Source organism: Schistocerca serialis, chromosome 3 (assembly GCF_023864345.2).
Source record: "Schistocerca serialis cubense isolate TAMUIC-IGC-003099 chromosome 3, iqSchSeri2.2, whole genome shotgun sequence".
Taxonomy (NCBI): Eukaryota; Metazoa; Arthropoda; class Insecta; order Orthoptera; family Acrididae; genus Schistocerca; species Schistocerca serialis.
Window position 1 is genome coordinate 766,454,696 of NC_064640.1, and position 23,819 is coordinate 766,478,514.

The window sequence follows — 23,819 nt, forward strand, 5'->3', positions numbered from 1 at the left end:
TTCGAAGAGTTCGTCCACATTTGGAGCATCCTCTCTTTCAGCATGACAATGCCAGACCACATAAGAGCGCTTTTACAACAATCTGACGCCTTGGATCCACTACTATCGATCACTCTCCTTACAGTCTCGACAATGCTTCATCCGATTTTCATCTGTTTCCAAAACTTAGAGATCAGTGGGACTTAAATCTCATAGTGATTAAGCGGTGCAAACAGGGATGAGACTGGGGCTCCGTCAGCAAAGTCAAACATCTTACGACGATTGTATCAACAAATCGATCGCTAGTTGGAAGAAATGTGTTCGTCGCCAGGGTAACTATGTTGAGAAATGTATATGTAAACATGAAGAATAAAGTTGTAGAATGTTAATGAAGTTCCTTATATTTAAAAACCTCTCAGAGTTTTCACACAAAGAATTCGGAGGCATTACTTTTCATCACGGCGACGCATATCATTATATGACACATAGTTCAGGAGATATGACGTCACAAGCATTGCGCTGCTTGAAAATGAAACTGCAGGCCTAAATTCGCTTTAGAAACAGGTGAAATATGTGTACAAATGCTGTGATATTTGTTAAATATATGAGAAATGTGCGTACACGGGCAAATCTATGGGTATAAAGTTCATCCTAATCCCGTGGAATGATGTCAACCAAATTTGATACACATATTACCTACTATCTGGAAAGAAACACTGTGGGAGTAAGAACCAGCGACCACCTAATGGGGTGGTGATGATAATATGGAGAGAGAGACGAGAGGATGAGTAGATAGACAGACAGACAGGGGGACGCAGAGAGGTGGACGCAGATAGGGTGGAGGCAGAAATGAACAGAGAGAGAGGGGAGAGAAATGGGTAGACAAAGAGAAGGAGAGTAAATGAACAGAAAGAGGATAAGGAGAAGCTATTCATGGAGAGGTGGAGGAGGTGATGGATATAGAGCGGTTAAGAGGAGGTGGGCGGAGAGACGGGGAAGAGGTGATGGACTTAGAGGGGATGAAGAAGAGATAGAGGTGGAGGATATGGTCTTAGACGCCGACGAGTAGATGAACAGAGGGGAAAAAGCAAATCGACAGAGGGGAGAGAAGCGGATAGACAGAGAGAGGGGCAGCAGGAGATGAACACATATGGACAGAGAGGCGGGGGTGGGGGCAGGAGGAGATGGAAGTGGAGTGGTGGGTGGAGGAGATGGACGGCGAGAGGGGGAACACGAGATGAACACAAAGAGCGGGAAGAAAGAGATGGACTAACAGCGGATAAATATATAGAAGATAAATACATACCCAGTCAATGTCGGGTACTCAGCTAGTGTTCAGTAATCTGTACAAGAACAATACCATCGCTTCTATTACGCCTTATTTCGCCTAACGTATCGCCTATTTAATGTATCTGCGATATCATAGCTTACCTTTCGTACTTTACGCTCACCATTTAAGCAATAAAACTTAACTTTGCATCCACGTATTAGAAGATATTCGATATGCAATAGCTCTGAGGCAGATGGAAATTGCCGTTGACTGGGTGGCGCAAAAGGAGTGGTCACGAAAACAATATATGGAAAAATATTTTTCTCCTTATTTTTCCGGCCGTCGAAGGACCCCATAAAAGTTACCAGTTTCCTACAAAATAAAACTGCCAAAATGTCAAGAACTACAAGTTATTACCACATGCCTCAGTGAAGTCAAGGCTTTGATATCCTGATTACTTTTAGCAAAATATCGCAGGTTTGCTTCCGTATTGGGTACCATTCGTTCCTTTTTCGTATAATTTTAGTGGATATTTTACTCTAGCACTATTGCTAAAATATTTAGATTAAATAGCGTTTAGTATCTTTCATTTCAGGAGAACACAACTAATTTCATTAGTTTTGGAATTCTGTTTTGCATTATGTTGGTAAAAAAATTTACAGTTTGTAGATGTGTTTGCATTTGAAGTTTTCAAGCAATGAAGTTAACGACAGAAGGACAGGACCGTATTAACTACGTGTCATCAAATTAATGACACTACTTTGCCTTTTAATTGTGTAGCCTTAAGCTGTTTATCTTATAGTACGCGCCAAGTGAAATTCAACAATGGGGAAGCTATAAGGCACAGTATACAGGAGATAATACTTTTGTTAAGTTTGGAAAAAATTTTGTGACACGTGATAAAACTGAAAAAATGTAAAATAAAATAAATAAATAGCTATCGGGTCTGCAAACGCTACTCAAAATTGAAAAGCGTTATCTTTCGAGTATACCGTTGATAATCTATCTGACCTACTTCTTCAACTTGCTTTTATAAACACGACTGAAGAAGACAGGCAGTTTCTGTTACTCCAGAGGGGACTTTTGCTTTTCCTGGGAGGCACTGTCATGAAATTTGTACAGTCAGAGTAACGAACAGGAAAGAGGCGAGCAGATGAGATGAGAAGATGGGAGAAATCAGGAAAAAATGTTGGTGAGTTTGAGTTATTATTCATTTATTCATGTGCTTAGCGATATTTAGGCTTATTGATAACATTAACTAAAATTCATATTTTAGTTTCATATTGTCTCGAATGAAAAACAGTCCACAGATGCACTAAATTCTGTTTATTTTAAACCTTGACCATGGTTTGTGCTATAATAATAGAATTTATTGCAACTGTGAGCTGTTTTTCATTCGCGACATTTTCGTAATGGTTGCTGCTGTCGCTGCCATGATGAAGATAATGTTATTTTCATACGGTGAAGAAGATGTGCAACTGGAATATACAAGGAATTTGTTTTAACTTGCTACAGCTAAATATCTCGAAAACGACGCAACGTACGAAAAAATTTTCTAGGTGAAAAGTTAATATTCATAAAGGGGACTTCTCTCAGTGCTACAAATGGCCACCTCGTAACCAGCCTAATCACCTCTCCTGCGTGGGCTGGGTCAACTTTGCATTTTCAAATGGAAGCCCCCATTTTATTGCATATTCGGATTCTAAGCGAATAAGTACGTACGGTTTATTCAAACCATTGTTTCCCAATCGTGACAGGCATTTAGTTGTCTCAAGTTAAAACAAATACCCTGATTAGCAAAGTCTAGCGGCACATCAGAACGGGAAGCGCTTATGCAAGTATGTATGGAGGATTACTTTCCGTGTCGAGAGAATGCGGTACAAAAACAAAGAGGAAGCGGTGCAGTAGTGGTACTGAAGAGATGGTTACTCAAAAATTGTTTTAATTGTTAGATAGGTGTGACATTTCTCATGGGGAGGCTGTGAAAATAATAGCAGGAAGAGCAGAGGCGTTAGTGCTTGACGAATAGATTGGTTAAGTACAAGAGTAATAGTATTCATCAGACAGGAGTTCCGACAAGTAACTGATCCGATAAAAAATATATTCAGTAATTTCGATTCAGAGGGAGTTGTAACGTACTGTAATGGGAAATTTATTGCCAGTCTATGACCTACTGCTACTGAAAATGTAGAAAGGACAGAATTTGTTTTATTTTTCAGAATGGAGAAAAGTTGATTGTTGCTCCTCAGGTTATAAATAGTTTGAAAATTGCTCAGGCAAAAACTTGAACAGTGGGCAACGGGAAAATTCAGGTCATGTGTACCGACGCAATCGTAGCAAATAATAGTCGCCTTAAGCGACTCTAAGCTTTGCTAGAGAAATTATTAAAAAGCGTCCTTCTGTATTTAGCATGTCGCCACCATATTGTAGGAGCTACTATAAAAGCGAATTTTAGTTACAAACCGGGCACGAAAACTTGTCCTCGGCCAAATATTTTATAAAAATTCCAGACTGACTGATTTAAGCACGACAAAACAAAAAATTCTGGCAAAAGGACGAAAGTAATAAACATGATTGTGTTGACAGGTATGTAGAGACAAAATTCACTCTAATACAGTTGTTAATTTATTGCACCAAATATTGATTTTTTTTTCTTCTTCAACTCTATTTTAAAGAGGTTTGAAATAGATATAGAATTTTTTAACAGTGATCTCAATGTCTCACGTGTAAATTAAAATTCACTATCAAACGTATTCGGACACCCCTATGTAATGCGGAATCGATTTCTAAATGTCACGACAGGCGGACTCGCCGGTATAAAAGGAGGCGAGGATTATTGTTTCGTCAGTAGAGAAGCAGCAACAGCTGAACTGGTCGGTCAGGCTAAAGTATTGAATTTGTTCGTCATGTAGTCACCGGATGTTTCCAGTGGTGCTGCTGGCCGATGTGGCCGAGCGGTTGTAGGCGCTTCAGTCTGGATCAGCGCTACCGCTACGGTCGCAGGTTCGAATCCTGCCTCGGGTATGGATGTGTGTGCTGTAATTAGGTCAGTTAGGTTTAAGTAGTTCTAAGTCTAGGGGACTGATGACTTCAGATGTTAAGTCCCGTAGTGCTCAGAGCCATTTGAACCATCAACCAGTGGTGCGACGGCTACGCCTCGCCGACAGCACCTCTCGCCACTCAGTCCAGCCAGTGCACGCCGCGCAACACAGACCGCACGGCGGCTGCCGGACGAACACACATGAAAGCTACGCGCCTTGCTCAACAGAGGGCGGCAGCCACGTACCGGCCAGCACATCGCGCGCGTGCATCACCTGGAGACGTGTGCACGACGCCTTACTTGCTGTTCTTGAGGATACAACAGCAACCAGTCAGAAATATAGTATCACTGCACTAGTGACTACTTTGGCTCTCGCGGCCACTCTCACCGTTACAGCAATGGTAGGAATTCCTTAAATCGCAGTGACTGCATCGCTAGAAGCCACTCTTCTACACTACTGGCCATTAAAATTGCTACACCACTAAGATGACGTGCTACAGACGCGAAATTTATCCAACAGGTAGAAGATGTTGTGATATGCAAATGATTAGCTTTTCAGAGCATTCACACAAGGTTGGCGCCGCTGGTGACACCTACAACGTGCTGACACGAGGAAAGTTTCCAACCGATTTCTCATACTCAAACAACAGTTGACCGGCGTTGCATGGTGAAACGTTGTTGTGAGCCTCGTGTAAGGAGGAGAAATGCGTACCATCACGTTTCCGACTTTGATAAAGGTCGAATTGTAGCGTACCGCGATTGCGGTTCATCGTACCACGACTTTGCTACTTGCGTTGGTCGAGGTCGAATGATCGTTAGCAGAAAATGGAATCGGTGGGTTCAGGAGGGTAATACGGAACGCCGTGCTGGATCCCAACGGCCTCGTATCACCAGCAGTTGAGATGACAGGCATCTTGTCCGCATGGCTGTAACGGATCGTGCAGCCACGTCTCGATCCCTGAGTCAACGGATGGGGACGTTTGCAAGACAACAACCATCTGCACGAAAGTTCGAGGACGTATGCAGCAACATGGACTATCAGCTCGGAGACCATGGCTGCGGTTATCCTTGGCGCTGCATCAGAGACAGGAGCGCCTGCGATGGTGTACTCAACGACGAACCTGAGTGTACGAATGGCAAAACGTCATTTTTTCGGATGAATCCAGGTTCTGTTTACGGCATCATGATGGTCGCATCCGTGTTTGACGACATCGCGGTGAACGCACATAGGAAGCGTGTATTCGTCATCGTCATACTGGCGTATCACCCGGCGTGATGGTACGGGGTGCCATTGGTTACACGTCTCGGTCACCTCTTGTTCGCATTGACGGCACTTTGAACAGTGGATGTTATATTTCAGATGTATTACGACCCGTGTCTCTACCCTTCATTCGATCCATGCGAAACCCTACATTTCAGCACGGTAATGCACTACCGCATGTGGCAGTCCTGTACGGGCCCTTCTGGATACAGATAATGTTCGACTGGTGCCCTGGCCAGCACATTCTCCAGATCGCTCACCAATTGAAGACGTCTGGTCAATGGTGGCCGAGCAACTGACTTGTCACAATACGCCAGTCACTACTCTTGATGAACCGTGATATCGTGTTGAAGCTGCATGGGCAGCTGTACCTGTACACGCCATCCAAGTTGTGTTTGACTCAATGCCCAGGCGTATCAAGGCTGTTATTACGGCCAGAGGTGGTTTTTCTGGGTACTGATTTCTCTGGATCTATGCACCCAAATTGCGTGAAAATGTAATGACATGTCAGTTCTAGTGTAATATATTTGTCCAATGAATACCCGTCTATGATCTGCATTTCTTCTTGGTGCAGCAATTTTATTGGCCAGTAGTGTAGATTAGAAATCTGTTAGTCAAAACTTCTCTGTTATCGCGTAGGACTGTCACCGCCGCCGCGACTCCCAAATCTGTTAGTCAAAACTTCTCTGTTATCGCGTAGGACTGTCACCGCCGCCGCGACTCCCATCGCTAGCAGAGTGCACAAAATCATCGTGCGAGAGGACAGCTTCCTCTGTCGGGGACGGACGCTACATCCATCGCCGGATTGCTTTACGACGAACAAGGCTGCAGAATGAGCACATCTCCCGGAACTGCTGCCACAACAAATACAGCTGCAATCTACACAACACCGCCTGCTACCTGGACAACAACGTGGATAACAACTACCTGTCGAACGTCCGCAGGACCTTCTAACAACACTCAACACCACCGCCCAGGACACAGCACCGTCACCATCATTGCCAGGTCTCACAACAAAAGCCACGTCAACGCCATCAACATCATCAGCCACAGCATCGTCAGCAACAGCAGCAGCCACTCACTCATCAGGTGCAGCCACAACAGCAGAAGCCACATCATCTCCAGCAACAGCCCCAAGACTGCCAGCCACACCACAAGCTGCGACGCATACACCGATATCAACAAGTAAACATTTCGTACCCCCAGACATCCCACAACCACCCTTCCACACCCCGTCTAAAACTAACACTAAAACTAACAAATGGCCGAGTACCATTTATCGTCAGGGTGAAACTAAAGGGATCCAGTTCACTCTCCCAGACGTTGACGACATGCATGCTGAGACAATCCCAGAACAGCAACATGTAGTACATTTCTTTTCCATTTTACTCAGCAGACGTGTTACCAAATTTCACACTCCAAAGACTTTCCTAACTCAGATTAAGTGCCACATACCAGCAATGCAAAACCAGCAACGTATCCCTAGGAGAGATTCCATCATCATTAAAACTAAAGATTCTCATTCCCTTTCATCACTTCTCCGAATTATTCCCTCTTTTGAAGGAAATGCTACCATTATGACCCTTCCAGACTATCTACCTAAACAACCCCAATCTCCACGCCGGCCCTCCACATTCACAGCAGTGGCCAAAAAGATCAACTTAGAGTACACCGACGAATAGATCGAAAGTGAACCCAGTTCGCGACTGGAAAGCAGTGTTCATAAGGCATTCCTCATACAAAGTGATAATGGACCTCGCTTCTTAGTACGAGTGTTCTCAGAATCACCCAAAATCATTGACACTCATCGAACAGTGGACCTTGATGCACCGCGGGAAGAATCCAGTAGAAGTATCACACTCCACTACACAAGCATATAGATGTCAGCGATACCTCCAACAAATTGACCATCTAATAGAACATTGCAGGAACCCTCCCACCTGTCCTCATTGCAAGCAAAACCATAATCACAAACAATACTCGAACCTAGACTCCCCACCTAGCTGCAACACCCATGCCCAATCTCACCTCACCTACTCCCACAAATGCAAATCCAAATTCTTTTCCCAAAAGCCTGAGCTCACCATCCCTATACACACAGTTGATTAACCGCTCCATACAAACAACTCCCACCATTCTCCTCCCACGACTGAAGATATAATCCATTTCATAACATTAATCCAGCAATATATACATCGTTTTGAAAGACCCCACACCCTGCAACAAAAAATCCTCTCTGCCCACACCACCTTCCATCTCAGTACCTACGTCATACATTCCCAAATTCAAGCCCATTTCATTTTAGCTCATCTCGAAACACAAGTCTAACTTACCCTCAAACTCCTCCTTGTTTTACTGAAAATGGCGCAGCCGATATACAACATCCTCTACCAAAATATTCAATCCCACTGCTCTAATAAGCACTTCTGATCCATATCGTCCAACAACACAAAATCCATGCCATTTCCTCAACGAAACCTTTCTCCACCTCCACTATTCCATACGTATGTCTCCTTGCATTCTACATCACACTGATAATCCCCAGCCTATTGCCCATGGCAAAGCAGCCATCAGTCATCGCCGAAATATCCTCTCTATCTGCTCAACTGCTCCTAAATGATTCAGCTGAGTGCCTCATACTCACCACCTTTCTCCCAAAGCTCACATTAAGTCTTGTCACTTCTAGTCATCCATTCCCACATATCCAGGATTATTCTCGTGCAGACTGGAATGCACACCGTTCCAAATTTCATACCTTAATCGAAAACCATGATTCCAACCTTCAAAGTTCTGCTGACATCTTAAGTAATGTTGACTTTCTACAAGACACCGTCTTGTATGCCATTCCCCACCATATCCTTCGAACTCTCTACTATGACTGTCCCACTCTTCTTCCATGTGCTCTTGGCATGCTTCAAGAATTCCGTCGTTCATACAAAGAATTCATTCGCACTCGTGACCAGGACAAACTCATACGCCACCGATAGCTCCAGCAGCATGCTCGTAGTTACATACAAGCCAAACGATGTTGGGATTGGGACAATACATGCACTAAACTGAAGTAAACACCTATAATATCCGCAAAGTATTCGAATGCATTCCAAAGACTCCCCAGAATCAACGTCACTCCCACCTCTCCCATCCTCCATAACAATAGACCACTTCCAGACAACCTCACAAAAGTCAACCACTTTGTGTCCTACTTGGAAGACACATTCAACATTCCACATGATCCCAACTTTGATTACACGATAGACCCTTGTGTGTATGAATGTACTGACACAATTATCCCTCCTCTAGCGCCAAACTTCCAGTACTTACATAGCACTCCACGAATAGGATTAAACACGCCAATAACAGTTGGCAAAATTACACAAATACTTGCTAAAAAGTGAAACTTCCAGTCATGATACAATTACCTACTGCCATCTCGAAGAATTTCCCAGGGTCTTTCAATAGACCCTTGCCTTTCTTTAGCCTTCCATCCTGTACACGTATTATTACCCACAGCAATGGGAAACGTCCAAAGTCTTCCTATTCCTGAAATTTGATAAACCACCCTCTCAAACCTTATCATATCGACCCATCAGCCTCATGTCAGTTTTCAGCAAAATCTTTGAAACCATCTTTACCCAACGAATCCACCACCACCTTGCGACCCATCTACCCATTCCCAATTCCCAACGTGACTTTCATCCCTACTATTCCATAGACGACCAACTTTTTTAACCTACCCATCTACTCTCCTATCAACTGAATAAACGAAAGTCTGTCATATTTGTCTCCCTTAATATCCAAAAAGGCTTCAGCTGGGTATGGCATTCTGGACTGCTGTTCAAGCTACAAACCTATGCACTCTCAGGTAACTTTGTCCACCTTACAGCATCTATTCTTGAACACCAACCTACCTATGTCACAAGCAACCATTCCTGCTCCCGCATCTTTCACCCCACAGCAGGTGTGCCTCACGGCTGTTTATACTTTCACTCTTCTTCTACGTGCTGTACACTGCTGGCATTCCCAAACTTCCATCCACAGCATACCACCTGCAATGTACTGACGACACCGCCTACCTAGACACTCATCACACCCTTCAAATCTGCCATGCCCCTCCAACTTCAAGCAAATCCGCAGAAAAGCCAATCCATCAACTTTGGTGGCACCACTCGGCCTTTTAGTCGTCCAGATTTCCATCTCTCTATCTGCAATCAATCCATCCTTCTGACTAACACAGTAAAGCACTTAGGATTAACTCCCACAGGAAATTAACATGGAACGCACATCTCATTACCATCCAACACAACGCACGTAACTGATTAAACTTACTGAGACCACTAAATGGCTGCACCTGGGGTATGCATCCTTCTACCATTATCCTCACTTATAAATCCCGCATCCTTCACATCCTAACCCACGCTAACGCTGCCTGTATCTCTGCCTCGCCTAAATTCTATAAATCCCTTGAAATCCTGAAAAGACATGCATTCCGCCTTGACTTCTGCATCTGTCTACCTACCCCAAGTCACATCCTGTTCCAACGCACCACTTTCCACGCCTTCATCTCTTCCTAAAGCACCTTCGGATCTGATACATTAAACCCAAAACCTAGTCCCAGCACCCAATTTCTCATCCGCTAATCACCAATCTAAGTAATCTTCGTGGTCACTACACCAATATTCCACCTTCTATGCGCCTCCATGACTTATCCATCTTATCCCGCCGGAATTTTAATCAAACATCCCTCCTCAACGATGAAATGCGTCCCTAGATATAGCCCTCTTTCCATCCCTAGTCACCATGCTCCACCTAGTACCATCATCCAATTTTCTCCCCCCCCCCCCCCCTCCCCTCCGGCTCCTTTACCCACATTGCTGACTTCTAGTCGCTACATGCAGTTCTATAGCGCCCCATAGTCGTACTCATCATCGCACTTTCGTCATGACAATTTTTTCATGTGTCGTCTAGCATCACCTTACACAAAGCCATCATTCACCTTCATCAGTGTCTATACTTTAACTGTAATATAAAATCGTCAACGAGTTTAAAAAAACATCAGTATTTTCCACCTATGTGTATCTTACAAACCCTCGTTTATTATAACCTGTTTTTATGTAAAAATCGTTAATATCGCGCACCTGTGTATTTTTTACAAAATCGTTTGTTACTTTCATCTTTTATGTATTTTAACCATATTCAAATACAGCTTTGTAACCTTTGACTGAACAGCGGTTTTATCCGCTGCCAGACTGCTCCCGTTGTGGGGATACAAATAACAATAAAGAAAGAAAAACTCTTACCGGCCTCAGTCAGATTTGAGCCCTGACAGTGTTTATTGCCGAGTAAGTGCACGTCGTTCGTAACGATCACGAGTTGTGCTCAGCGGTGCTAGTCGTAGTGTCGGAGTAGACGTTGATTCGCCGTTTCCTTCTAGGTTGCTGTTGTTTTTCGCAACTGCCCCGGACTAACTGGGATTTATGGACGATAAGAGTTAGGGTGATTGTTGGCTGGGGCCGTGGTTGCGTCAATCAGGCCTGGATTAATCATGTATAGGGCCAAGGACAGGAATCTGTGGCTAGGCGAATCTTCCGCAGCCCCTCCACGTGGCGGTGTGACACCTGAAGATGTACGGCCAACCTGGCATGCTGCTGGAGGCGCCGATACTGACGCCACTCAATGGTCTAAGGACCAAATGCACCCTGCCTCCTGCCACGAATCACCAGTAGCCTCTGCCAATGATAACGATTCACGAGAGCCTAGTCCACAGCCTCGCGTGTGGGACCAATCTTCCACTTCCACCTCATCGTCCAACGACTCCCATGGCCGCCTGGTGATGGGCCACTCAACCACTACTATGTTATGTCAGAAGCAAAGACTGGTGCAACCAACCACTATTTGGACGCACCACCGAGTGCTGCTTCGTCTACACCATCTCACTGGCTCAGTGGGCCGATTGGGGACTCTGCCCCTGCCGGTTTCCCCATGGCTAAAACATCCAAACGGTCTTCCACTTGTGTCAATTGCAATGGCAGTGGCACAGATTCGGATGCATCTTTACCAGGGGAAGCCACACCTATTGGTGCCATGGACCAGGAAATGAGTGTCCCTCCCAATCCCACGTCTCAGAATACAGTGTCAGTCATACGAAAGAAGGAGAAGATACCTTCTATTGTGGTGTACAATCCCATGAATTACATTAAACCGAATATTGGAATGCGACGCCTCATTAAAGGCCAGTTACAGGCAGTTTACCAGAACATGCCAGATACATGCTTGACATGAAAGAAAACAACCTCACAGTCCCTCACTTTCTGTGAAGTCAAGTGTATTGAATGTAACACTCGTCAGGCTTCTGGAGACAGAAAAACAAAAACTGTAATGCAACATCTCCCACCACAAGTTACAGTTTAGGGCATCAGGGTTGAACTGCTCTGTCTCAACTTCATGGATTCTTTGGTCCACCAACACAACAAGGGAGACCCTGAGACATGGAAGTATCTCCATTTACCAATCCATATAGTCTCTCTTAATAGGGGAGAAGATGTTGAGCATGTCTACCAAATCAGGTATCTCCTGTGCACCAAGATGTGTGCTGAATCTTACAAATGCTGGGATGGACCATCCATGTGCTGTAGGTGTAAATGTTTGTAAGTACAGGTAACTACTGATCACTGCCATTGTGGTAAGTCGAGTGTGCCAGTCCGCATGTATCAGAGGACTGCCAACTCCCAGCATCTGGAAAACTCACTTGCACCAGATGCTTGGACACTTCTCGCGACCCCTACCACCAGGCCTCCTGGAGGAATCTTCCTCTATACAAGAAGGTGAAGAAGTCTGCCTGCACTCCGAAAGAAACCAAGGACGAATTGTCGACCCCCACCACCATGGAACTGCACCTATTCAACCATCTTACAGGTCCAACCTGACGAGCATCCAACTGCAGATGCTCAGACACATAACACATCTGTGGCACAGGACCCCTCCAGCTCAGTCCCCTCCGACCATCTTTGCTGCTGTAGCTTGGTCTCCTCCTGCTCATACATCTCTTGTGATGAATGCCAATGCTCACCAAACAGAAAGGCCATTTGCAGCCTCCTCACAGCCACCTGTTGAAGAGTCATAACCCTCCACAGCAACACCTTCTCCTCCTTTCACAACACCTACTCCTTTACTCCTAATAGCTGAATGGTCAAGCAGCCCACCTAGGATATCCCTCCAATGATGGAGACAGATGCTCCGTTTTGGGATGACATGCAAGAAAACTTCCACTTCATCTCTCTATTCATGCAGTTCAACATCAAGGCAGTCATTCATGAAAGAGCTCAGCAGGTCCATCGATTGGAGGACAGGCTCACAAAGGATGAAGGGCTGAGCCACATTTTGTTCTATTGGCAAGTCGCTCACCACACAGCCACCAGTTCGCTAGGAATCTAGTCATCTGTATTTTTCATTCCAATGGCATTAAACAGATGAATATTGGATTGAGCACCTTCAGCTATGACTACCATGTGATTATTTTACTTGTTACAGAAACACACCTGAAACTGGAGGACGATTTTTGTCTACACAATATGGACTGCTATTGCACTAACCTCTTCCCTCGCCGACATGGGGGCACAGAGGACAATGTTCCTTTTTAACATTTGTGTTAATGATACGCCAGTTATAAAACACTGACACTTGGAGCAATACGCCGACTCTGCAGCGCTCTATACGACCAGCCGCAACACTGGCTAAATCATTACGCAGGTGGGTGCAACAGTACTGGCGTCTCGCAAACAAGATTGCCCTCAGTGCACCCTTCCACAATTAAAATGGATTCCAACCACTGGAAGAGATAGAGGACACAACTGTCACTTTGTCTACCTTCCCTGGAGTCATCACTTTTGCTGTGGTGTATTTGAGGTCTAACAGTCACTTCTCGAAGCAGACCCCCGCTGATTGACATCGTTTCACACTCGTCATTTGGGCAGATCTCAATGCCAAGCATCCAGCTTGCATTCTTGCATCGCCAATCCCAAAGGCAGACTCCTCCTCAGATGGAGGCGGGAGGGGTACTGTGGCAGTGACCGTCTATGGCCCCCAAACTCCAACAATTATACCAGTCCACTTCAACTGCCAGCCAGACATTCTCGATGTCGCCATCGCCAAGAACAGAAAGACATCCACCTTTCTCTTCCACAGTTAGCTGGAACCGACTGTTGTCTGAGCCATGAGGCACTCCACATTGAGGATGAGCCATCCCATCTGCACATTGTATGGCTTAACTTATGATGTGCTCCATGTAGTGGAAGAAATGGCTCTGAGCACTATGCGACTTAACTTCTGAGGTCATCAGTCGCCTAGAACTTAGAACTAATTAATCCTAACTAACCTAAGGACATCACACATATCCATGCCCGAGGCAGGATTCGAACCTGCGACCGTAGCGGTCGCTTGGTTCCAGACCGTAGCGCCTAGAACCGCATGGCCACTCCGGCCGGCCTGTAGTGGAAACTCTGGCCGATACATTTGAAGCCCAGAATCAACTTCTCGTCCAGCGTCTCATGTCTGACGAACTCTAAGATTAACATGATATTCTGATAGAAGTTGCCACTCTCAGAAACAGACCACCTCTTGCTGCCCCTCACCTTCTACCCTCAAATGGTGTGCAATGGATCCACTAGTGGAAGCATGTGCAGTTGGCTCCTGGATTCGACGGCATCTTAATTGAACACCTTCGTCACTCCTGTGCATGCCTCTGGTCTTATTCACCAGAATTCTGAACTACTGTCTCACGATTGGCCTTTTTCCTGGAAAATGAAAGGAAGCAAAACTCATAGCAATCCCCAAACCATCGAAGGAGTACACGTTCTCAGAATCACGGCTTTAACATCACCTTGTTGACAGCAGCAGTTTTCCAGCACCTGTAAAATGCCTACAACAAGATTTGGCAAGACAATCTCGTATATAAAATTCTAACGCAGATTACCATCCCAGACATCTATGATAAGATTGTGAATCGTTTTTCTCTGCGGTAGGACCCTCCTGGTTACCCAGCGAGGAAAACGCCCCAGCATACGACACATGAGCCCTCAGGGCTCTGTGTTTTCTCCCATCTTTTTTAACATTCATGTTAATGAAATGTCAATCATACAAACTGCCACGTGGTGCAGTTCGCCGACGATACGGCGCCCTATATGACCAGCCGCAACACCAGCCAGCTCATGAGGTGGGTGGACGTAACGTTCACCTGGTGTCTCTCAAACAACTTTGCCCTCAATGCCGCCAAAGCTAAGACGGTGTACTTCACCAAACGGCGCGCTATCCTCCACCCCAGCATCACTATTGGAGGCGCCTGGGCCCCAAATACCAAATATCTAGGAGTCTGGATGGCTAACAAACCATAACACACAGAATACGTCTCCCAAAATGGACTGAAGCTGACAAAAGCATTTTACCTGCTCTTTGTCAGCAGGGATATGAACTTAGATACCAAGCTCCGACTGTATTGTACTTTTATCCACCCCTGTCTCACATATGCCTCCAATGTGCGGGCCACTATTAGTGCCTCTAGGATACAGACCTTCCAATGTCTGAAGAATAAAGCACTTTGATGAAGCCTGCATGCCCCTCCATTCACGAGGATTATTACCCTGCACAACGAGAGAAACACTGTCGCTCTAAAGACGACCATTCGAGATTAGGCGAGGCGCCTATATGACAAAGTGAACGCCCTCCGCTCACTCGGTCATGGCTTGCAACAAATTGATACCATGACTCTTGGCACTGGCACCGTCTCCCTGTTCGTCTTACCATCCTCTACACTTGGATTCGGACCATGCCTAACGATGGCTCTGTTGCGGCCTCTCATAATGTGACAGGTTTGGTATGGATACTCATAAAATTAAATCCTTGGTACGGCCACCGCTGTAACTACCAATGTAGTTGTGTAACTCCTTACTAACAAAACTGAGCTCCCATCATCGGAAGGTGGTACGGGACTTAAAGTCTCTCCTCTACACCTTCAACGTAGAATACAATGATGTCATTGTAATATAGGAAAGCTTCATTGCTACACTGGCGACGCTGTACCGCACCCTCCTCCCCCTCCCCACCCAAAAGAAATCTCACTGGCCGTTACATTGCAGCATAAAACTTTAGAATCACCAAGATCATCATCGTAGTAGGACTTAGTAGCTTCGGCCTGCTGCCTGTCAGAACACTGGTCGATTTCCAGGCTGTTGGTATATTTTGTTCATGTGCCAGTTTCCGTCAAGTCTGTGTCTAACTTAGCTTGGTGGACTTTAACTTTTTCTGACTATTTTCAGATTGGCGGACTTTAACTTTTATGATTGTTTACCGATTTTGACAAACTTTCAGCTTGCGACTTACGATATTTTCTTCCTGTGACTCTTTTGATTCCGTTTAGTCGAGAGTTATTGTGGAACAGAACTTTGTTTGATGTGCTCAGGATATTAATTCATTTTCAGAATGAGAATTTCACTCTGCAGCGGAATGTACGCTGATATGAAACTTCCTGGCAGATTAAAACCGTGCGCCGGAGCGAGATTCGAGCTCGGGACCTTTGCCTTTCGTGAGCAAGTGCTCTACCATATGGGCTACCCAAGCACGACTCACGCCCCGTCCTCACAGCTTTGCTTCTGCCAATCCTCGTCTCCTATCTCCCAAACTTTACAGAAGCTCTCCTGCGAACCTTGCAGAACCTTCCTGAAAGAAAGGATATTGCGGAGACATGGCTTAGCCACAGCCTGGGGGATGTTTCCAGAATGAGAAATCTAAGGTCCCGTGTTCGGGTCTCGGTCCAGCACACAGTTTTAATCTGCCAGGAAGTTTCATTAATTCATTTTACTCGATCAAGAAATGACTGTTCATTTTGTCTTATCATCACCAAGAACTTCTGTTTCTTTGATTAACTACGAAGTCTGAACTGTTCACTACGATATCATTTCAACTATTCTGTGTATACTGGCCAATGAACCTTGTTCAGTTATAAGTGCTTTATTAATAAATGTAGTGAAGTGCTGCCTGTCTTTAACTCTTGTTATACCTGGGTGCAAAAATAAAAGATGTCACATGAGTAACAAATCGACGAGGATCATTTCAGCCCTTCTAAAGCTGCCCAAATCGACTGCTGGTGGTGTGACTAAAGTGGAAACACGGAGCAACAACCACAGCTAAACTAAGACCAGGCAGACTTCATGTACTGACGGAGAAGGACCATAGAGCGTTGCAGAGGTTAGTTGTAAAAACCACATTAAATCAACGGGAAGAATCACTTGTGTGTTCCGAAGTGCTAACAATAGTCCAGTTAGCACGATGACTGTGCATACGATGTTAAAATGTCCTCCACCGTATCTGAGTGGACAACTTAAATGGCTGCCATGAGGGGGACCAGGGTTCGATTCCCAATAGTGCCATGGATGTTTCCTTGGTGACAAGGAATGGCACGGGAGCACTTAGCCTGGTAATGTCAACTGAGGAACTACTTCAGTGAGGAGTATCGGCTCCAAGGTCTGGAAAGTCGACAAACCGGCCGGGAGAGCGGTGTGCTGACACCACATGCCCCTCCGCAACATATCCGCATCAGCTGAATGGCAAAGGATGACACGACAGGCGGTCGACGTCACTCGTGGCCTCATAACCTGGACGAGGAGCTCATAGGGAGTTAAAAAGAAAGGGATATAATGATGGAGCAGCTCTCCATATTCGACAGATTTCTGTAGTCAGTACTAAGCGACGCTTGAGATGGAGTAAAGAGCAACAGCAGTAGGCAGTGAGTGACTAAAAACGAGTGATTTGGAGTGACGAATCACGCTGTAGCCTGTGACAAAACTAATGGAAAAGTTTGGGCTGGCAAATGCCTGGAGAAGGTTACCTGCCATCATGTGATGTTAATAGTGAAGTACAGAGGAGGTGATATTACGGTTTGCGAATGGTTTCCGTCGTTAACGTGTGATCCCCTTATTGCGCTTAAAAATGGTAAATATGGAAGGATGTGAATATATTTATGGTATTGTGAACTACTTGCAGTAAAGGAACAGTTCGGGGACGATGATTGTATCAGACACTGTGTCATAAAGCAGCATGTGTGAGGAAATGATTTGTGGACAATGACATTCCATAAATGGGCTAGTCAGCCCAGACTTCCGACATTTGGTATGTGTCAGAACATCGACTTCTCTCGAGGCGCCAGCGTCCAACATCACTACCTCCTCTGGTTTCGGATCTTGAGGAATAATGGGCTGCCACTCCTGCACAGACATTTAGACACCCCACTGCAAGTGTTCCCCGGGAGAGTTCAAGCCATCATACAGGCGAAGGGTGGACAGACCGCGTATATATACCCACTAACAGGTCTCTGAATGCTTTTGACCAGACAGTATAATTTAAAAGTTAAGAATATAGCGAAGAGGCCAAACAGGGGTATATTTAATTTAAAACTTCGATTCTCATAAGATGCAAGACGAAGGAGGGGGGCAGTTAATTCTACAAGTACTATCTGAATATACAAATTTTTTTCACGAATCTTCATAAGTCATTTTATCAAAGCCGGTAGCAAGTTAATCGGAAAACTGTATATGAAATTATTTTAATATAGGTATACAGTATAATCTGATATTATTAATAATGAAATGCTTTGGAACACTACTTGTCGTCATTGTTATACCGTTCTTATTCCTTTGTCTGAATTAGTTCAGTTTGAATTACGTTTGACTTACTTTTCAGGAGACATATTACTGAAAACATTTTAATGTAAAAATTGAAGAGTGCAAATAATATGTGGAGAATGTACGTGATTTTAGCCTTAATATGGTTAGTTTCTTTTGAGAATACGCATCACGGTATCACCTGAAAATTCCAAGAATCACAAAATCTATAAGTTTGATGAGAGTAAATCTTCAAGGGAACCAAATTTTCTGTGAAATTAGACTAGAATCAGTTTTTACGATGAATGGTTTCCGCTTAGTGTAGGGAGACAGCGATTTTTATTTGCTAAAATCGAAAGTTTTTCTAAACTATAAACTTACTGAAACATGAATGAACATTATCAACGTGAAATGATTCTTTTGTCTGGAATTGGTAATATGTGGTGTCTTTGTCAAAAATTTCTTGTGGCCACCCTAATGACACAAATGAAGTGTAGGCAACATTTCAGTAAATTTCTTGTATGTAATGCTGCACTGCTTTGCCATGAAATTTTGAAAGAACCAAAGATTCTATCCTGTTAATTATGTAACAGGAAAATGAACGACATTAACAATACAGAATCTTTGATCCTTACAAAATGTCATTCTTCAACTAAATTTCAGCGTATTCTCCAGATATATAACTCAGATGATCTTCGTCCTCTGATTTTGATCATATAAAGATGAAGTAACATACTCAAAAGCATTCGTTTCCGGCTGCTTCATTTCCGTTTTCACTTTCCAATAGCCCTTTTTTTCTCTCTTTGTAGTTCCCTACTTGCTTTGTTCAGCGCTTTTGCTTGTGACAAACGGTTCTGATATACCATACCATATTTATAAACTTCTTTCTTTGTGCTATGTCGCTTAAAAATTAAAAAATGCATTTTAGCTGAGTGGAAAGGACGTGTCTTGTTCTGTACGTATGGTCAGCGGATCATCAGTAACATGACGCAAGTACTGAGGTGACCATAATTCTGCTTCCTAGGACACATATTTATACAATGACACGCAAATACTCAACTTCAAGACATCGTTGTACACTATTCCTAGCCTATGACAGTCCTGTTCTGAGGCTAAGTCTGATTGCTGCATAGTGCACTGTCGAACAGCGGCTGATCCTCTTCGGACAGGTGAGCTGTGATGAATGGAGCTTTAGCGGTGATTGCGACTGGAACTGGCTGTCGTCGAAAACCTCGCTGCTGCACTGGAGGACACTTTCAAGAAGACTCTCGGAGACTCTGCCGGTTAAGCCGCGTAGCGCGACTTATATTCTAGTGGAAGTGATATATAATACTAAGCTCCTCACTAGTTCTTCCTCAGTTCCGCTCTATTAGCGACCTCCGCAGCAGGCTGCTACGTGGCCTGTTCAGAAAGTAAGCTCCGATTGATTGCCAAATTGAAACCACAGTGAACATCAGAAATGTTTTACTTCTAACAATTAGCTACACCTTTCAGCTACTTCTCTACGTAGTCGCCGTTCTGACTTAGACTTTTGTCATAGCGTTGTACCAACTTTTCAATAGCCTCATCATAGAAGGCAGCCGCCAGTGCTTTCCGCCAATTCTCCACGCTGGCCTACACCTCGTTGTCTGTGTCAAAATGTTTTCTTCAAAGACAGCGGTTCATGTGACCAGAGATGAAACTCAGGGGGAGACAATTGCGGACTGTATTGTGGGTAATCTAACATTTCCATTTGAAAACGATGCAGGAGCATCTTCATTGCCCCTGCAGAATGCGGCTGAGAATTGTCTTGAAGAAGAAACAGCACGTCAGTTATGTAATGTTAGCTGCATAGCTTCAGGCGAAATTTCTCACCAGGCCCTCGTACTTGGCGGCCGACACTATTTTCTAGACATCTTTACGCACTCACTGCGAGCTCAGAAATGAGAAGAGCGACGTGATGCTAACTGGGGTTATACTAGAGACACTACCCAACACATCTGTGCAAAGCTTTATCGGATTTTCATAGTCGTTTCCATTTCGCGACCGATCGGAGCTTACTTTCTGAACGCCCCTCGTAGAATTTTGGAGGACTCGCTCCACTAGGGCGTGTAAGCTACTCCGTTTACCCTTCGTGCTGGAGGGAAGTCTGATGGTGTCGTATCATGCATTTTTCGACCATGGGCTTTCCGACCCGTGACGTTAACGTGATTTAGCAAACCACAGACATTTTAACTATGGAGTTCCCTACCCTCAGAGCAAGACTCAATAGTGGGGGAGGCTCTGCCGTTTTGTAAGAACAACATCCCTTCACATTTTATCCAGGCTTAGGACTGGCTATGCACATAGTACATAGGCATGTTTAAATGTTTTTAATTTTTACCTTTATATTTTTTATTTTCACTTTTTTCTGCAGCATTACTACAGCAAATGATTGAACTTCTTTCGTTGTTTTAATTTAATTTCTCACTCAGTTCTTTATTAAGAAAGCCAGAGATCTTAAACAACTTAAACAGCTGGAGATCTTAAGCAACTTAAAGAGCTAGAGTCGTTATATATTCTTGCCATGTCTTTTAACCTTTAGTCAAATCTATGAAACTTTTTTAAGCAGGCAGACCAATGGAATAATTTTTAATTTCAAATATAGCTTCCTCCATGCGCTTATTTATCAGAAAGTATAGGTTCTGATGTTTTTGATTTATTGAAGAATTTAGTTTCCTATGCCCTGCAGCCGACACTACATCCGAGGGAAGCGATCACATAACTCGCAGGGGACAACCTTCCCGAAGACAGATGAAACTCGGCCACGATCTGTGTGGCCCCAAACACCATACCAGGCGCCACTAGAGGTCGTTAGGCTCACGGACATATTCTTCTCCGCAGACCATTTGACTGAAAGTAGTGCCTATATTCTCCTGGCACCCGGACTGTATTTAGGCCGGCGCTCGAGCCACAATGAACAATTCACTCCGAGTGGGCTTCCTGGGTCCGGTGCCGAATGCAGTCACGTTCTACCAATGAGGAATTCACTTTCGAGCTGCCGCAATGACGAAGACGTGCTTTATATCAGTGATCAGCTAGTGGACTTTTAAGATTTATTGCCTTTATTTCTGCTATCACAGTAGAACTTTGAAACAGAACTGTCTCTCTGAAACTTTAACTCGTACTGTGTCTCAGTGTAAAAAAACATTAACTTTGGACTGTCGCGTCAGGTTCTGAACTTTGGTTAGAGTGGTGCATTGTGTACTTACTAGTTAGTGGTAATTTCTAGCAGTGTTTACTTTCTTCCTAATGGTCTTCAGCCTTTAGACAACACTGACGTTTATTCGCCCTTCGAAGAAGTGACTGTTTTCGTTTAGACATCTGGCGTTCCTAATAATACTGTTATTTCATTACATGAGAAGAAACTTTCTTTTCAACACTCCTTTTTCAAGAAATAATTGTCTTGTCAAGCAATTAAATCTTAATTTGTTGTAAAACAAACGTCGGAAAAGATGCATTCTCTCATTTTAAATAAGCTTTGTACTACCAAATCTACATGAACATTTCTTATCCGTGAAACCAGGCGGACAGAATATCACTCTACGACAGCATAGTTACCTGAATTGTTTCGAATACTGTGAAATGTGCCATCCGTAAGATCAGCTCCATTTTCACACAAGATTTTCTACGCTTCTTCACAACCTAGCGCCAGGATCCTTTTGGCAGGAACAGATCCATCGTTAATATAAAAAAAAACTATTACCTTCAGTTAATTTCAAAATGGGCAACGGCCTTGCCGAAGTGGATACACCGGTTCCCGTGAGACCACTGAAGTTAAGCGCTGTCGGACGTGGTCGGCACTTGGATGGGTGACCATCCAGGCTGCCATGCGCTGTTGCCATTTTTCGGGGTGCACTCAGCCTCGTGATGCCAATTGAGGAGTTACTCGACCGAATAGTAGCGGCTTCGGTCAAGAATACCATCATAACGACCGGGAGAGTGGTGTGCTGACCCCACGCCCCTCCTATCCGCAGCCTCCACTAAGGATGACACGGCGGTTGGATGGTCCCGGTAGGCCACTCATGGCCTGGAGACGGAGTGCTTTTTTTAATTTCAAAATGACTTCGCTCTGATGAATCTCCAGGTTAGTGCCAGGTTTTTGGGTCGCCCCAATAGCTTCCCTTCTGGCTTTACAAAATGCAGGCTTGGAGTTCTCATAATATGGCATAATTGCGACGAAATATAAATCTCTAGCTCTCAAATTTCGAAATTTCTCTTAAAAAATTTGGAAAACAGGCACTGTCTTTTCTAAGTGGATCCTCTTTCTGCAGTTACGCATCCGTTTCTTAATCTGCACATCTGATTCTTCATTGGGAAGAATGTTATTATTCAGCCATGATTCTACCATTTAAAATTTTTAAACGGCATTGGCATTTATTCCGTTCGAAACTCACGCATAACCAGTTCGAATACTCATCACATTTTCTTGGCTCCTGGTAACGATGGCCATCGTTGGGAGGACACAGCTTCCCCTTCGCTGTTGTAATTATTTCCATTACTCACAGTGTATAGAACACAAATAGCTTAGCCCAACGAATCAACACAGGAACAAAGGCTGTCGGCGAGGGCAGTGACTGACTGATAGCGACAACACTCCCGCTGTTGGTGAACGAGTGGCATAAGCTAGCAGTGGGGAAGGCTCTGGTAGGAAAACGCACGGTGCAAAACTGGTTGGCTGGAAGACCCATGGTACATGCGGCACCTACAAAAAGGTCAGGAACATCACTGTCGGAAAGCCCACGTCACCAGTCTGGCTACCATGAGTTGCGATTCGCGGTCACAGGACTAATCCGACGGGCCACTTCCACATCTATAGCTCCCGTAAATGATATTACTGATCTTAGATATTTCATCTTGCTAACCATTGGCTACCTGATTCCGTCGAGTTTTTCACTGTCATTGGTAGGCTGGGTCTCATGCTGTCGAAGTTGTACAGCATGAATTCTGCTTTAGTTGCACTGGTATCTAATAACTCTTTCCACTGTTGCAGCAAATTTTGTACTGTGGGCGTCCACAGCTTTAGAATTGAACCATGATGAGTAAGTTCGCTTCGGCTGTATGATAAATCATTATTTCTAAAAATATTAGTCTCATGGCATTAGAGCAACATTTTTAGGTATACAGATTTATAATTTATTTCAAACGATAAGCAGTAGATGACCCAACATTCTTTCTCCCATTGTGATAAAACTGTTTAATCGTCAAGAAGTCGGTAGTTCAACATTAATCAGTATCCATGAAAATGTGGCTCTAACGCCACGAAACTAGGTGGGTCAGAAATAAAGATTTATCATACATCTGAAGCGGTCTTATTCACCATGGTTCTTTCCACTGTTCCAAACAGCAAAAGGAAAAAGGAAGTTTAAGGTTGAAAGCTCCTGGCAGGAAGAATTCTGGACTACCAGCTGGAATCCTGTATGGCCGAGAAACAGACTGCAAGAAGCCATACACGATGACAACGAGACAGAACACCCCACCACAATTTCCTTTCGAAAGCTGTGAGGGGATGGGACACATAAAGCACCAGGAAAGATTTCCTGAGACCTAATGGCCGTCTCTCTTCTCATCTTTACAGCCGTGCAAGAGAGTAGAACAATAAAG

At 44.3% G+C, this 23,819-nt stretch overlaps 1 protein-coding gene and 1 pseudogene across 1 annotated transcript in view; one reads left to right on the top strand and one right to left on the bottom strand.

Annotated features, from left to right (window-relative positions):
- LOC126471216 (rho GTPase-activating protein 45-like) overlaps positions 1-23,819 on the bottom strand; it is a 682,307-nt gene that overhangs the window by 155,529 nt on the left and 502,959 nt on the right. The gene's annotated exons all lie outside the window — the stretch shown is intronic.
- LOC126471730 (5S ribosomal RNA) lies at positions 21,942-22,059 on the top strand (annotated as a pseudogene).